Raw genomic sequence first — 16,078 nt, forward strand, 5'->3', positions numbered from 1 at the left:
TGCTAATCAACACAGAGTTTACAGTAGGAACACCAGACTAATGGGAAAACCTACCAAATACTTATTAAGGGCTTGTCCTACCTGAAAAGTGAGTGGCAAACTGCGTATTTTTATCACATCAGTTCACTTCCTTTACCTGCCAGTAATTTCTTTTGATGCTTGTAACTAAAAAGAAACGTTCCCGCTTTCTTCTGCTGTTTGTGCTTCACAAGCCATATATATAACAAATAGTGCTTTTCTAACACAACTGTTTATTAAGTTCCAATCATTGCCTCCACTAGAAACCTGCTGAAGGCAAATGGACTATTCAGTTGTCGCTGAAGGCATAATTTAATGATGCAGCGTATCTCTACACTGATGAATTCAGCCTTTTTATTGTAGTTAATCTATGATGTGTGGAGCAGACGGTACCTTCGTTTTGCAGACCTGTCTGTGGGAAGCCTGCTTCCTCTCCTTTGCTCTTCTGTATACGATAAACAGAGCCTATTTATTGAAGAAGCCATCGAGGTCCAAAGTTGAAGCCCTCGGGTGCCACTTGTACAGTCCCTTTTCAGAAGGTACCTCCTCCTTCAAGCAGTTGGTTTCCAAGTGGCCTCTGGCATCCCCTACAAAATTGCCTTGTTTCACATTTGGCAAAAAATTATATTGCTGACCCACTGTGTTAACAGCAATGGTAAATAGTGAAGGATAGATGGAAGCATTTGGGTGAGAAATCTGTAACAGGCTTTTATGTGAAAACATGTACTATCTGCTCTCGCTTTAATCACTTATTGTTTTTAAGTCGGTGACAAAAACATCCTGCTGAAATAGGAACACTGGGATCCCATCTGCAGGAGAACGAATGGCGTTAGACAGACCTTACTATCGTGGAGATGCGACAGTATGTCAGGCAAACATATTAGTTACTAGTTTTACTGTTGTTTATAAGACTGCTTGAGAAAAGTTGCTTTAACCAGGCTTATGAACTTTCAAATGGCTACATAAAATTATATCTTGTCTTTGTTTATCCATAACATAAAGCTACTCTGGTAAAAATAAAATAGAGACTTCATCTTTTAGAGGTTTACTATACCTTTATGTTGCCCTCAGGCCGCTTCTATTTTTCTTGAGAGAAAGCTCATTCATATTTCTTCCAGAATAGGACCAGTCACTTTCAGTTTGTAAAGGCTAGAGCTGTTTGTGATAAAACCTCAGTCCTTTTGGTCACATGTATATTTGAATGAAGTGTAACAGTTCTTTTTCTTTTGTGGTTTAAACATCCACATTTCGTAGTTGTGGATATTCTCGCTGGATTAAATGTTTTGTAATATATTGAAACATGTCATTGCTGTGCCAGAAATATCCTAGAAACACAGCGCTCGTCTTTTTTCCTGTAACAGAACTTAGAAATAAGTATCAAAACAAATGATGACATATGGAATAACAACAAGCTATGTAAGAATGATGAATATGCTCCAGGTTTAATGTAGATGGGAATGGAATCACTTTCATACCTGACAAAACCTTTTAACAGCGTTTTAAAAACTGGTGTTTACATTCTTTGAAATGTTTATATCTAGAAGCAACCTCCTCCTTTGGCAAATTTGGTTTAAATCATCTTGGACCTTTGACAACCAAACTGACGAATATACCAATATGCTCTGATGTTGTCCTAAATCTTGTTTTCAATCGGAGAGTTAACAGAAGTAAAAATTGAGGACTGGGATTTGAGAAACTACCTCCGGATGAGGAACTAACACTCTGAAAATGTTGGCCTCTGGTGGTTTGGTCCAGTAGGCCCAATAGGAAAAGTTATAGTGTCAGTCAAGATGGATTTCAGGAATATTATTATTTAGGAAAAAAAGAAAGTGCAAGAGTTGCCAACAGCATCCTCTTTTATCGAACGCTTTCCTTAATGATTCACGGTCTCCTGTAACTCCTGACCCTTCTGTTGTACGATACAGAGCATAGACAGCAGCAGCACAGTGCCGCTGCTATTTTGCTTGCACATGGTAATCAAATGATTCAATAATTATTAGGTTGTCAAACTCGCATGATATCTGTAGGGCTAGGCTTACCCAGTCCAGTTTTGCCGGTCCAGTCTCACTGTTTTTCTGTCCTTAACTTTCAGCTCAGATACAGGATAGGCCAATACAGGGGAAGGAACAGGGTGAAGGAGACCTGTTCTCCCTCTTACTCCTCCCCAGCAAAGGAGCAAAGCGGGCAAGAGCTGTGCACCCAGGGGCTCAGGGAGCATCCATGGGCAGTGAGAGTGCTGCGAGCCTTGCACCCTGGGAGATGAGAAGGTGCCCTACCTTCCCCTCCGGGGTGCCAGCGCAGATCCCAGCTGTTCCTTCCTTACAAGTGAGGCGAGATCAGATCAGCTGGGGGGGTGGGATCGGGTTCATGAAAGAAAGACAAGTTCTCGTGGTGCTCTCTCTTTCTTACTTGCCATTTGCCCAAAAGGTATTTTTATTGTTATCAGGAAAAATTCACCCAGTACAGCTGCAGCTTTTTTGGAGCCCATCAGTGGTACAGGTGAGGAGCATAGAGATTACCCACTCCTCTTTGCTTGGTTTGAGCAAACAAGCTTTACCCATCTTTATGCACTGCATGTCACTGAACAAATGGAGGACATAAAGCGCTTTGTTCTTGCCCAGGCTGGAGGGGAAAAAAAGAAGTTGCATTTAATAGACAGAAGTCTTGGATTCTGGAGTAGAAGCCATTCATGACTACCTCTCGGATGACACTCTAATTCAGGAAAAGTGTGAAAGGACATCTGTTGGCAAATTGCCTTTTTGGGTTACTGAGAGCAGCAAGTTGAAAAACAGAAGAGATAAGAATATGTGGGATCCCAGCTGACCATAAGAAATCAAACTGCACTCTTTAAAAGAAAACTGATTACCAGACATATTAAGCTTTAATCTTATTTGCAGTTAGTAGCCCCAAAGAGAATGCTTTGTTGGAGACCTTCCAAGAACAGCTATTGCAGACAGCTTGTAAAACAAAGACAATGTGATGGAAATAATGCAAATACAGTTCAACATTTGCTATAATAAAGTTAGTTTATGACGCCCTTTGTAACAAACTCAACAATAAACGCCAATTTCTTCATTGGCAATTAGCTCTGGTGGGACAAACACTTCCCCAAAGTTGATGTGAAGACAGTATTTACATATTTCTTTCTTTTTACAAAGCAGATTGATTCTGGCATGTAAATATACTTTTTATTTCTAAGGTTTTCTTTTAAAAACACCATTTAAACACTGAATGAGTGCAAAATGACCTCTATTAAGGTACTGCTTGTTTGCATTCAGTTCAAATGGGATGTTGCTTCAGATTCCAATGCAGCAAACTGCCAAACCCTGACACAGTGACCTGCTTCAGCTGGGGAACATTTTAATCCTGGTTCTGTGAGGATTCTTTGGCAAGGATGCTCCTGGCTGTTGTCCTCATGACACTAAACCATGCTGCCAACACGAATGATGGTTACACATACCCTGTCTGTGGGATCTGGCCCCTGGTGCCTCTGTTTACCTTGCAGGTAGCCTAAACATCAGTTCCTCATCTGCCCTGAGCCTGGCAGCTTTGGCATTTGTCTTGGTCAGTTCACCTCTCTGCAGCTGTAGGTGGGCCGCACGTGTAGGATGGAGACCTGCGCAGGCAACTGTGCCCATTAGTGCCTGCTACAGTACAAATTGCACAGGAGGTTCCCCTCTGCAGTGTACTAGCTGTCTGCCCCAGACCTGGTATTTTTGGGGGTTCTGGGCACATCAGAGGAGTGGCACAGCTTGCACAAACATGTAAACCAAAGTAAGAAAAATCCATTATTTTTTTCCCTCCTCCAGGCATTCTGCAGTATGTGTGTTAGAATAATTTGAGAGTCTCATGAAATCAGAATCATTGACTATAATTACAAACTATCACAAAGATTTTAAAAATCTATTTATTTGTTCTCATGACCTGGAGATACGCGTATTTTAAAAGATCCCTCCAATAATAATTTTACAAGGTTGACTTAGTAGTGCTCCACAATCCATAAACCTGAATCTCAATATACTTCTCTTCATACAAATGCCATAAACTTAGTCCTTAAATTATAGACTACATTTTTGAATGTGCACTTACTCCAAAATTACATCTTTTTATCTACATGGTTTAGTGAATTCATATCACTTCTTAAAGTGTCTTTGGCTGTATCTAGACATATCACGCTGACTTCTTCTTTTCATGAAATTGATAACATTTTTGCTAAGTGAGTTTCCTGGACTTGGTTGCAATGCAATAGGACAGATAATCGAGGTGCCATGAAGACATTCCACCAGAGGGATTTGGGATACATCCTACAGCATCATCAATCATACGGAACAAGTGTTAAGCTGCTTGTATACGGTAAACTGCTTGCACACAATAGATCATTACTGCTAAAACTTTTTAGCGTAAATTGAAAACACACATTTTTGGCATAGGACAGCCTGATACTTTTTATATTATCTGCCTGTGTATAAACACACGCATATTCAATCCCCAGCCTATAAATGCTAAATGAAGGCAGCTCTATAGTTCTTGCAGTGGTGTGCATTACTCCTCACAGGGAAGCTGCCTGTCGTAGTACAGGGTCCCTGATGAATGTATCAGCTGAGCAATACAGCAAAGCTCAAACATTTAAGTTGTTTAAGCACACAAGGAATCCCATTCAGCTCATTGAAGGTGAACATATGCACGAGTCCTGCGCTGGGCGAAGAATGCCTCCTTGTCCTACTGTTTATGCGTTGGCTACCTTGGTATTTTTACATGTATGTTTACTCTGTCACCTGACTACAATTTCAAGCATTTTTCAAAATGTTTTTTATCCAAACTATTTCAGTCAACATTAGTCAAAGCCACTTTTAGTCTAATCCTCAGCCTACGCTGGCTAGATGTCTCCTCTCCTCAGGAATCCATCGTCCACTTTTGCCTCCCCCCAGTGAGGGAGGAACAGGCAGATGGAGTCCAAGTGCAACTGCCGTGCTGCTCCCTGCACTCTCCTGCTTAAAGAGGGGGGCCTGAAATAGCTTCTTCAACGCTTGCAAAAGTAGGCAAGTATATGGCTGTCAAAACATGCATACAACAAAATATACGGAGAAATAGGATTCTGTATGCTCTCTATCTAGCAAACTAAGTACTCGTCCTCAACAGATCTGCGGGGGCACAGCAGGATTCTGAACTCACCGGTTTTGTCTGAAGAGAAAGTATCCCGAATGAATGGTTGGGAAACCTAAGTGCCTTTAAAAAAGGCCTAAGTTACTTTTGAGGGAGGCAAGAGCAAGTAGCACCTGCATATGTGGGAGAGTAAAAAAATCAATCTTATGGTTAGACAAAATAAAAATACCACAGGGCTAGTGGCAGCTGCAAGTGTGTGGTGGGCAAAAGGCTAGAACCAGTCCGTGTCTGAACAGAAAGATCTTTAAAGAGAGAAATAAATGGGAGCACCAGCAAAATTCCCCACAAAATTCTGGGGCATCAGTATGAAAGTGTTTGGCACTCACCTAACTTTGTCTGCACACCTTTTTCTTTTTTTTTTCCCGTTTAAATTCTATTTAGAATATAGGGTTTCTGCCAAGGAACTTGTTAAATATGTTTATAATGAGCACAGCATGGCTTTTGGGTTCTGTAAACAAATACCTCTTTAAAGTTATATATCATTTCAGAGACTTAAGATTCACTCGTCAAGAAAACGGAAACCCAGTGTTTTCTTCACTGAAACTTTGCTAGTTAGACTTTTTAAAGAGGGCATATAAACTTTGATCTATAAACTTTAAAAAGCTGAATTTAAGAGTAGGGAAAGATAAAACGCTTCCCAGAATTCAAGTGTCAAAATATGTCTTGGGGGGGGGGTGTGTTGAAGTAATTTTCTAGCTGTATTAAATAATCGTAGCACACAAACACTGTGGTAGGGCACACGCCTAGCATTGCGATGCCGCAGTGGGCCCCGTACCCGCGGCCGTGCTCAGGGGCCGCTGCCAAGAGGCGGCTTGCTACGGCCCAACGACCTGATGCAAGGTTTCTTTCACCCATGGGTCCGAGAGTGGCAGCCGGCGCGCCACGCTGGCGGTACAGAAGCCACCCCAAAGCCATCCGTGGCCCAGCAAGGAGCTGGGAACCGCCGTCGCTGGCGGCCCCCACCAACGGGCGCAGGGAGGGCAGTCTGGCAGGTCACGCAGCCCCCGCACGCCCCCCAGCCCGGAGCTGCTCCTAGGGCACACCTAGCGCCAGGTGTAGCCGCTGCCAGCGCGGCAGGGACCAGGCAGGCAAGCACCGCACCTGCCGGCTGACTCCAAACCCTGCCGCGCCGCGCCAAGCCGCCACCCCTGCTTGCCGCCGCGCGTTGACAGCCGGCAGGGCCGTGTCGGAGATCCGGGCGCCGCGCAGCCCACCCTCCGCCGGCGGGCCGGGGGGCCGCAGCCCAGCGGCGCTCGGGGCGACACGCGGCGCTTCCACCCGCCTGTTGGACTAGAACCGGCCGAAACGAGCAGCGCCCCCCCGCCCCCCAGGGCACCGCCGCCCGCCAGCTCTGCTGCACCGGGGGAGGAGCGGCGGGAACGCACGCACGCGCCCGCCCCGCGGCACCGGCACCCCTGGGAGCGCGCGCGCCCCTCCGCACATCCGGGGTAGCGGCGGGATGGGGCGGGGCGCCCGGGCTCCGCCCAGGGGGCGCGGGCGCGCGGGGGACGTGTCCGCGCGCCGGGGCGGTCACCGCCCCTTTCCCTTATGCCCGCCCCCCGCGCCGCCGCCGCCGCCGCCCCCGCGCCGGTGATGGAGGCGCGGCGCTGAGGAGGGATCGAGCGGCAGCGGCGCGCGCGGGAGAGCGAGCGAGCGAGCGAGCGGGCGGGGGCGCCGCCGCCGGCAGCGGTGGTGCGCGGAGATCGGGGCATGCGGAGCGGGCGCCGCCGGGGGGCTGCAGCTGCGGGCTCTGAGGCGCTGAGGGAGGCGGCGGCGGCGGCGGCTCCTCCGCGGGGCTTCGTGTGACCGCGCCGCTGCGCCCGGAGCGCGGCTCCCGGCAGCCGCAGGAAGAGGGGGGCCGAGGCGGCGGTGGCGGCGGCGCAGCACTCCCTCCCCGGCCGCGGAGAGAGGCGGCGAGCGGAGGCGCCGGTTCCCCGCGGCTGTAGCGGCAGCGGCCGCCGCCGGCAGCCCGGCTGCGCAACGGCAACGGCGGCCGCGCCTCAACTTGGTGCGAGGCAGCGGCCGCCGCGACGAGCGGGCGGTGCGCGGCTCGTCCCCCTCCCCGCCGCCGCCCGCAGGATTTACCCTGCGGGACTCTCCTCCCCGGGCGCCCGGTGACAGGCGCAGCAGCGGCGGGGCCGGCGGCGCCCGTTGCCTCCCCTCAACGGCCGGCCGGCCGCCCTTCCTCCGCCCCGCAGCGACGGAGAGGGCCGAGGTGAGTGCGGGCTCCGGGCGCCTCGGGTTCCGCTTCCCCCCCCCGCTCCCGCCCCGCGCTGGGGCTCGGGGAAGGGGAAGCGCCAAGTTCAGGCAGCGCCGGGCTTCTCCCCTCTCCGGCCGCCGGCGGGGGAACCGCCGCCTCGGCCGATCGCCGCTTCCTCTCCGCCGGGTGGCCGGAGGAGCGGGGCGGCCCCGCCGCGGAGCCTGCTCGGGGGGCAGCCGCCGGGGAGGAGCGGGGCGGGGGGGGACGGGCACAGGCAGCCCGCGTGCTGCCTTCCAGCGGCTCCCCAAGTTGCTCCTTGCCGGGGAAGGGTGGGGGGCGGGGGGGCTGGGGACGTCCTGTTGCTGCTTCCAGGGGTCGGGGAGCTGCCCCGTGTCGGCAGCCTCTCCCTCTGTGTGTGTCTGTGTGTGTGTGGCAGCATCCCCGGCTCTACCTCCGCACCGCTGTCACATCGAGTTCCATCAGTTAATGGTTATTACACAACATGTGACTAATATTTTAGACTTTCTCTTATCTGCTGGAATCCGGATCAGCCTTATTTTATTTCCTTTTAATTCATAAAGCTGAAGAGGATCGGGGAAACTAAGGCTCTCATTCCAAGTAGTTGCCTAAAGCAACTTAGTTTTCATGTGACTTTACCCGTGCTACCTCCCTCCACTCCCAGAAAGCAGAAGTGTGTGCTGTCCGTCCGTCCCCCCGCCCCGTTGATTATTAAGTACGGCCAAGTTTCTTTTTCTGTTTTTAGCAGCCTCTAGAATCTGCCACTTTGTAAACTTACAGGGTGACATACTAAAATAGAAACTGATTTTTGTGCAGCAGCTGCTGAGAGAAATAACTTTTATGGCGATGAACAGGAGTGAACCAGCCTCTTCTGTTTATATAAATGATGTTGGCACTACATGAACTGTAAATGAACATAGCCAACAGCTGTGCAAACCAAAACTATGTAACTAACCGTGTATTTCTATACACTGCTATTCTCAACTTCGCTCCATTGCAAAGGCAGTGAAGATCATGCTACTCTGAACACTTGGAACACCACAGAACTCGTTTTTCTGGTAAATACAAAGGATTGCTTATATTGGAGAAAGCATTTCACTTTCTAGTGCCAGCTTCATCATTTTCTGTGACTTGGAATTTTGTCCGTGTCCTCCTGTGATGTTGGCCTTTTTTAAGTGGTATGGCCGGCACTTTGAATTTGAATTTGCTGCAGTTTATCAGGCTTACCTTATCTGTAAAACATGAATGCACATCAGACATAAATATTCCTCAAATGATTGTTGATAGGGAGATTGTGGCAGCATGGTCATCTTCAGAAAAATGATACAAATGGTACCTGGCAAGGACACCACATACAAGCCACCCTTGAGATCAAGGTGATAATGATAACACTTGGACTATTATTGGATGCTGCCTGGCTTTTCAGAATAGTAAGCTGTGTGAATGAGGATACCTTATTCCTCATACACCTTGTTCCTGTAGGAAAAGGGCAATTCAAAGACACTAATGAAAGTCATGGAAATGTTTTAAAAATACCGTGTGACAGTCATTGCGTAGCCTAGTGGTGAGGTGGTACTGTTTCACTTTTATACAAAGATTTATTCCTCCCCCCTCATCATTTCAAACTGGATTTATTCAAACGAGTTCAGGAATAAGCTATACAGAGAAAGAATGGAGGTAATTAAGAGTAAATTTCAATGCCAAATTGCTGCTTTAGTGAAATAGTACCCTGCTGTCCTTTCTTTGTTGCATACGTGTTGATAATCTATACATTAGCTGCAAACTTGTTAAGTATTTTTCTTTATTCTATCACAGAAAGAGCGTGATGTTTGTCTTTGGGATGAGAACAAAAAGTAGCTCCAGGGACACTCATCTAAAAATAGGGCACTTCCAAATACTTAAATCATTTGAATGCAATTTACATTATGTTTAGTTCAAGAGACAAGAGGTTCTTGACAGATTTTGCATTTTATATATTTAGTGGTTGTTTTTTTTTTTTTTTAGTGCACATGATACATCTCAGACTATCTACCTGGCACAAAGTTTGATTCACAGGACCAAAATGGTATGGTCTTCGGCTCTGCAGTCCTCCCCAGTCTGTTTCTTTAAGTGTCTTCTATGTGGACATGCAGGAACCATCTCTAGATGCAAGTTGACCTGTATTGGGAGCCTTCAGTGCTTACAAGGAAAAGGACTGGCCTACAAATTGAAATACAACTTTTTTTTGTATAAGATGCATTAAAACACCTTTAGCAGTTGGAATGGTTGCTTTTGAGAATGGTGCTGTTTCATACTTATAAACCAATTACTTTGTCAAGAAGATTGGAGTTCTTTTATTTGTCTTAAATTATTAACCACAATCTGGAAGTCTGAAGTGCTGTCCTTTAGGCCAAATTATAGTGTATGTTTTGCATTCCAGTGTTGCTCTTCAGGATCTTGATTTTTAAAGTTTGGTTGGAAGGTGGTGTTTTTGGTGTGTGTACCCCCCCTTGCAGGGCCAACATGGTGATTTTAGCATTGAAATTGTGGCAGTCGAGCTTATTTGGAGTTCATCTAGATGAATAGCTTGTGGCAGATATAAGAAGTGTTAAAGGAGGCAAATGTTGAATATTTCTGTATTGGTATGGGTCTTACACCAATACTTAATAGAAGGTAGGCTTGGATCCTTAAATGTGATGTTCCTCATCCCAGTCCAGTTTTCTTTCCTTTGACTATTGGCAGATTCTTTATTACAAAGACGCACTAGAAATTACTTTGAATATTTAATTATGCATTGTATCAAAAAAGCATACTTCTGAGCTGTATACTTCCCACTTTCACTGAGCAGCATCTTAATTTTTGAGGTGTAAATTACTTCCCTTCTGTTTATGTTGTTTAGTCTACTTGCAACTATGTATTTTTTTTCATGTCTTGCTTTGTGATTCTTTGTATTAACAGTATTAATTTCTCATTCTCCACCTAATCTAATACTGCAGCAGCCTTTTTCAAGTAACGATTAACAAAAAAGCACTAGTTTTGTATGAAGATACCACAGTTTTGCTACTGCTTGCCACTGCTGCTTTTGAATCCTGATACTTTTAATTTTCAATAGCTACATTCTCATACTGAACAGAGATCTTCCTTGAGTTCCACAGGGATGCTTGTAATCCTCTTGTTTGTACTAGGTCTACTTAATTTAGAAGGTTGCTAACCATACTAATAATTCTGTCTTTAACTTTCAGTGACGCTTCTTCTGCATTTATTAACATTGAATTTTGTCTGCCGCTGTGTTAGCTGTACGTCATGGTTGATCAGCTCCCAGTTGGTTACATTTTTGGTCTTGACTAACCTACACAACTGTTAACTTTTCTACTTTCTTTTCCAGATCATTAATTAATGCCTTTAAATGTTGCTTGCTTTATGGATCCTTGAAGCATCCTGCTGTTAACCTTTTGCCATGTTGAAGTTTGACCACATATTCATAGTCCAAGCTTCCTGTTTCTCAGCTAGGAATAAAACAAAATATTTAAAGCAAAACATAACTGAAATCTGCAAAATATATCTGCAGTGTTGTAATCATGGCTTTTACTCAACTTTTAGCACCAAATTTGTTCTTGAAAGTAGTATTCTAAATTTAACATCCCCAAATAAAATGTTTTAACTGTATGCTTGTCGTAAAAGCATTTTGACACCATCTTCCACTAACTCTGGCAAAGCATTTTTTCCCTTTTACCGTCTTTCTAGCCAGCTTAATCTATTATGTGAAATCAGCCCATCGTAAAAATCAATGGAATTGATATACTTTTAGCTAATGTATTAAAGAGCTGGCTAACTGCTCTATTATTCACTTTTTGATTACTTAAATATGGTTTTACACTATGAAATACAAAGATTCTTAAGGGGCATTTACTTTCGGCTGAATTAGAAGCTTGTGACTTAGAGCTCTGCATAAATACCTTGTGCATGTACTGTTGTAGTAACTCCCAACTCATTGAGGCGTTCTTATTGTCAGGTTCACATAAAGGTCTGGTTATAATCCACTAAAGAGAATTAATTGGAATTCTAAAGCCCTGGACTATGCAGGGTACTGAGTGGTGGTTTGTGGTTTCTTGTACGAAATATGACTTTGATTCCTTGTGTCTTTGTCTGAAGGGCCAATGGAACTGAGCAGTCAAGATAGAAAGGTGTGTTTAGCTGATAACGTCAGTTGAAAGCAAATGTGCTTGGAGACCTGGTCGGTTAAGAAAAGGTACCCTTGGCAAGGTGGTCTCCCTAGATTGTCTCTTGATATCACTTACTACCCTTGCTTCTGTGATCCAGGGCTTTATTTTCAATCATTTTAAAAAAAAAAAAAAAAAAAAAAAAGACAAACCTGCAACTTTTTTTTGTCTTATCTTCTTCTGCCTTTAAGTGGTAGGTAACTATGGTATAGGACTTGATTGTGAAGTGGCTTCAAAACGTCTTGTTTGTTTGTTTGTTTGTTTGCCGAGGTATTTGGTTTTGGTATTGGAGTGGTCAGCTTCATTTCTGTGGAATTAAAAAGTTATCCTCAATAGTCAGAGCTTTGTAATGGTGCCTTTTCACTGGAATCAGTGTTTAATGACCACCGCAGTTCTCATTGATAGTTTCAGCTCATGTATTTTTCCTTTATTATCAGATCTTTTCCAGCATTTGAGAGAGATATACAGGTAGGGATATTGAGCACTATTTGTGTTGTAGACTGCTATTCTGCGTAATCTGATGGTTCTTAAGACATTTGTGTTTGTTGTTCTGTGAGAAGTTACTGCCAGTGAAGAACAGTATAAAGCAGCAGCCGTTTGCTGCTGTGGAAATTCAGACTGTGGGACCCGCTGATGTACAGCTGCTGTGAAATTAATTCCTAGTTAAGGAAGGAAGTGTTTTCATACTTTTTTTTTTTCCTTGTGCCATGCTGGTATCAACTTTCAGAAACTTGACTCTGTCAGAAAACTTATCCAAAAGATAAGCCAGTTCAGTGTTCTGCTGTCTAGCTGAAAGAACGTTAGCATCCTTTGGAGGCAGAACGTGTGAACTGCTCTTTTGTTCCATAACGTTCGTCTTGCTTTTTAAAACTTTGTCCTGTAAATTGCAAGTCAGTGTAATATTGTAAATGTTTTGGAAAGCCTACTTTATTTTCACTAGTGCTAATATTGGTTAAGCTGTGCAAGTGGTACAATCTCTAGGAATTTTTTTTTTGTGGGTTTTCTTCCTGTAGATAAACTCTTAGCATTTTTTGTATACAAATAGTATTCCTTTGTAGTGGGGTGCGGTACCATATTCATGTTGAGTTCCAGTATTTCTTCATGTTAGAGAATTCCTGATGTGTAAGTGAAGTCATATGACAAAATCTGTCACCCACCAGTTACGTGGAACAATTGAATCAGGATGATATTCAACATCCAAGTTGCCTGTGAGAACTTGTTACAGGCAAGTGAGACGGTATGTCGTGTTCTTTGATTTTTTTTTTTTTTTTACAGTGCATCAGAATAGACTCCAGAGCTTCAGCTGGTGCTTCCCGTCAGCTACAGGAATTATGATAATATAGAATCATAGAATCGTTTAGCTTGGAAAAGACCTTTAAGATCATCAAGGCCAACTGTTAACCTAGCGCTGCCAAATCCACCACTAAACCATGTCCCTAAGCACCACATCTACACATCTTCTAAATACTTCCAGGGATGGTGACTCAACCCTTTCCCTGGGCAGCCTGTTCCAAGGCTTGACAACCTTTTCAGTGAAGAAATTTTTCCTAATATCCAATCTAAACCTCCCTTGGCGCAACTTGAGGATGTTTCCTCTTGTCCTATCGCCAGTTACTTGGGAGGAGAGACCAACACCCACCTCACTACAGCCTCCTTTCAGGTAGTGGTAGAGCGCGATGAGGTCTCCCCTCAGCCTCCTCTTCTCCAGGCTAAACAACCCCAGTTCCCTCAGCCGCTCCTCATAAGACTTGCGCTCCAGACCCTTCACCAGCTTTGTTGCCCTTCTCTGGACACGCTCCAGCACCTCCATGTCCTTCTTGTAGTGAGAGGCCCAAAAGTGAACACAGTATTCGAGGTGCGGCCTCACCAGTGCCGAGTACAGGGGCACGATCACCTCCCTGCTCCTGCTGGCCACACTATTCCTAATACAGGCCAGGATGCCGTTGGCCTTCTTGGCCACCTGGGCACACTGCCGGCTCATGTTCAGCCGGCTGTCAACCAGCACCCCCAGGTCCTTTTCCTCCGGGCAGCTTTCCAGCCACTCTTCCCCAAGCCTGTAGCGTTGCCTGGGGTTGTTGTGGCCAAAGTGCAGGACCTGGCACTTGGCCTTGTTGAACCTCATACAGTTGGCCTCAGCCCATCGATCCAGCCTGTCCAGGTCCCTCTGCAGAGCCTTCCTACCCTCCAGCAGATCAACACTCCCGCCCAACTTGGTGTCGTCTGCAAACTTACTGAGGGAGCACTCGATCCCCTCATCCAGATCATTGATAAAGATACTGAACAAGACTGGCCCCAGTGCATAAATATCTCATGTTAAGTAGTTCTACAGGAGACAGGAATACTAGCCTCATTTTACAGGCACAACATGATGGAGGCCAACAGAGCCTGAAGAACTGGAATCTGAATCTGTTTATTTTTCTGTAGCCACAGATCGTTGTTACCTTATCTTTTTCCATGCCATTTAAGTCTGCACTCTGCATGCTAGCAATGCTTTAGTGCAAATCGTGAATGATAACCAGAATTACACTGAAAATTAAAAGGGAAGTGATAATGCCAGGATTCTTCCAGGGAGAGGGAAATAAATTTTGGTTTCTTTGGAGGGTTCTGTGAGGAACAAACCAGGGGATGGGAATATTGGTAACGGGTTGGAATCAATTGTCAGTGTGTAGAGAGATTTGGAAGCGCTCATTACATATCTCAATGAAGAAACTGACTGAAAAGCAGAATGAAAAATGGATCAAATGACCATAGACCTCTATAAAGAGAAAGAGGTATCTAGTACTGGTCTTAATCAGATGTCTCCACAACGATGTTCTAAAATGAGTTTAACTAGAGTGGCAGGATGAGCAAGGACTAAGACCAAGCATAAAGCTATCTCTCACCCCAGCCAAAAGTGGGTGACAAGCAGATGTAATTTCACGTGGCCAGTTCTTAACTTTGCTAGGTGACACTTTTAAAAAAAAAAAAAAAACCACAAAAAAACCCCAAAAATACCAAAAAACCCCCAAACCACAAGTACAATAGGCTTCTGAATCTTCAGATGGTTCAAGTGCAAATTAGTTGTAGGTGAAAAAATAAGATTGGTCAGAGTTGTGCTTTCACTTTGTGTGACATTCATCAGTTTGATTACCATTATGAATAATTTAGCATTAAGAACAACCTGGGCTCTTATGTGCATATCCTGTTCATGATGTTTCTGCATTAAATACGTTGAAGAGAGAATATTCACTGATGGGACTTTCTGTAAGTATCTTTAAGGACTCATTTAAGTTAAAATTAAACTAATGGATTTATTTAATTTTTAGTTCATTGTGTACTCAGGGTAATTGGGATTGATACACTTTTTCAAACGCAGAAGCTGAATCCTAATTCTAGATGCAAAACTCAGCTTTGACTATTGTCTCCAGACAGTACTTCTGTAAGAAACTACATCAATTTCTGCTGATTGGAATACTACTTTGCATGTCCAGTTTGTGAGTTAGTGACTGTCGTAAAGAAGTTAATGCAGATGCATTTCCACAGAACTTTTTTTTTTTTAAGATCACTTTGTGGTTTTAAACTCTACTGTCTGTAGTATCATGTGAGTGAAATGAATGTCTGCTATCTTTATCTTTGAAAAATGGTTGAAGACAGCATACCAGAGCAGTCCTGTTCCAAAGAGATACTTGGAATAACAGATCTACTTAGAATAGCCAAAAAAACCCCACACCTGCAAGCTGTGTATGACTTTGTTCACCCCTTTTCCAATATACTCTTGCAATTTTTTCTTCAGGACTCACTGATCAGAAGTTTAAGAAACATAGGTACTTAAATTAGTAATAGTTTAGTAAACCTATTTTGTTTTCAGTTTTCAAATTCTGGAGATAGTGTAGACATGTGCATATCATACTACAAATATTAAGCTTCCTAAAGTGCAGCAGAGGTACTACAGTTTAAATATATTTATTTGAAATATATATTTCAAGAAAAATGAAACTCACCCCTTAAGGCCCTCTGCCTGCAAAGAGAGGTTTTAAAATTGAAGTCCTTTTTCAGGCTGACGTTTCTAAATATTTGATTTTGTGGTTTATTCTCCTGAACTGAGAGTCTCAGAAACAGCATGAAAAATACGGAGTCGTTCAGTTCAGTAACTTCAGGGCGTAGGAAACTGCAGTACCACCTTTAGGAGCCTTAGTGCAGATTAAAAACTATACACTCTTTGTATGTTCTCACAAACTTTGAAAGGTCTTTAGGTTCTTATCATGACTTACTCCTTGCTCCAGTGCTGTTGGTGTATAAAAAGGGTTACAGATAGGATAGGAAAGCCCAGTAAGTTAAACTTGCATTTGCTTGAGACTTAGCTTTAATCTAAGTATCTGGCCTCTAAAGAACAGACTGGTAATGTTTTGGAAATGTGGTCCAAGATAGCTGTGGGAAAACAACTCCAAGCTGCTCAGTGGTCCCTTTTCTTCAACTTCTACTGTGGTTTATTTGGGCACTG

The 16,078-nt window shown here is 44.4% G+C and overlaps 1 protein-coding gene across 4 annotated transcripts in view; it reads left to right on the forward strand.

Annotated features, from left to right (window-relative positions):
* Nucleotides 1–6,773: 6,773 nt before the first annotated feature.
* GALNT1 (polypeptide N-acetylgalactosaminyltransferase 1) overlaps nt 6,774–16,078 on the forward strand; it is a 92,377-nt gene continuing 83,072 nt past the window's right edge. The window contains exons 1-3 of one of the 4 annotated variants that reach the window (XM_075142356.1): nt 6,775–7,396; nt 8,402–8,457; nt 9,404–9,464. The gene's annotated coding sequence lies outside the window, so the exon portion shown is untranslated. Of the gene's footprint in view, nt 7,397–7,828; nt 8,458–9,403; nt 9,465–16,078 lie in introns of those variants that run through there. The other 3 variants (XM_075142357.1, XM_075142358.1, XM_075142355.1) reach the window with 3 other exon arrangements.

The sequence above is a fragment of the Calonectris borealis genome, chromosome 2 (genome assembly GCF_964195595.1).
Source record: "Calonectris borealis chromosome 2, bCalBor7.hap1.2, whole genome shotgun sequence".
Taxonomy (NCBI): Eukaryota; Metazoa; Chordata; class Aves; order Procellariiformes; family Procellariidae; genus Calonectris; species Calonectris borealis.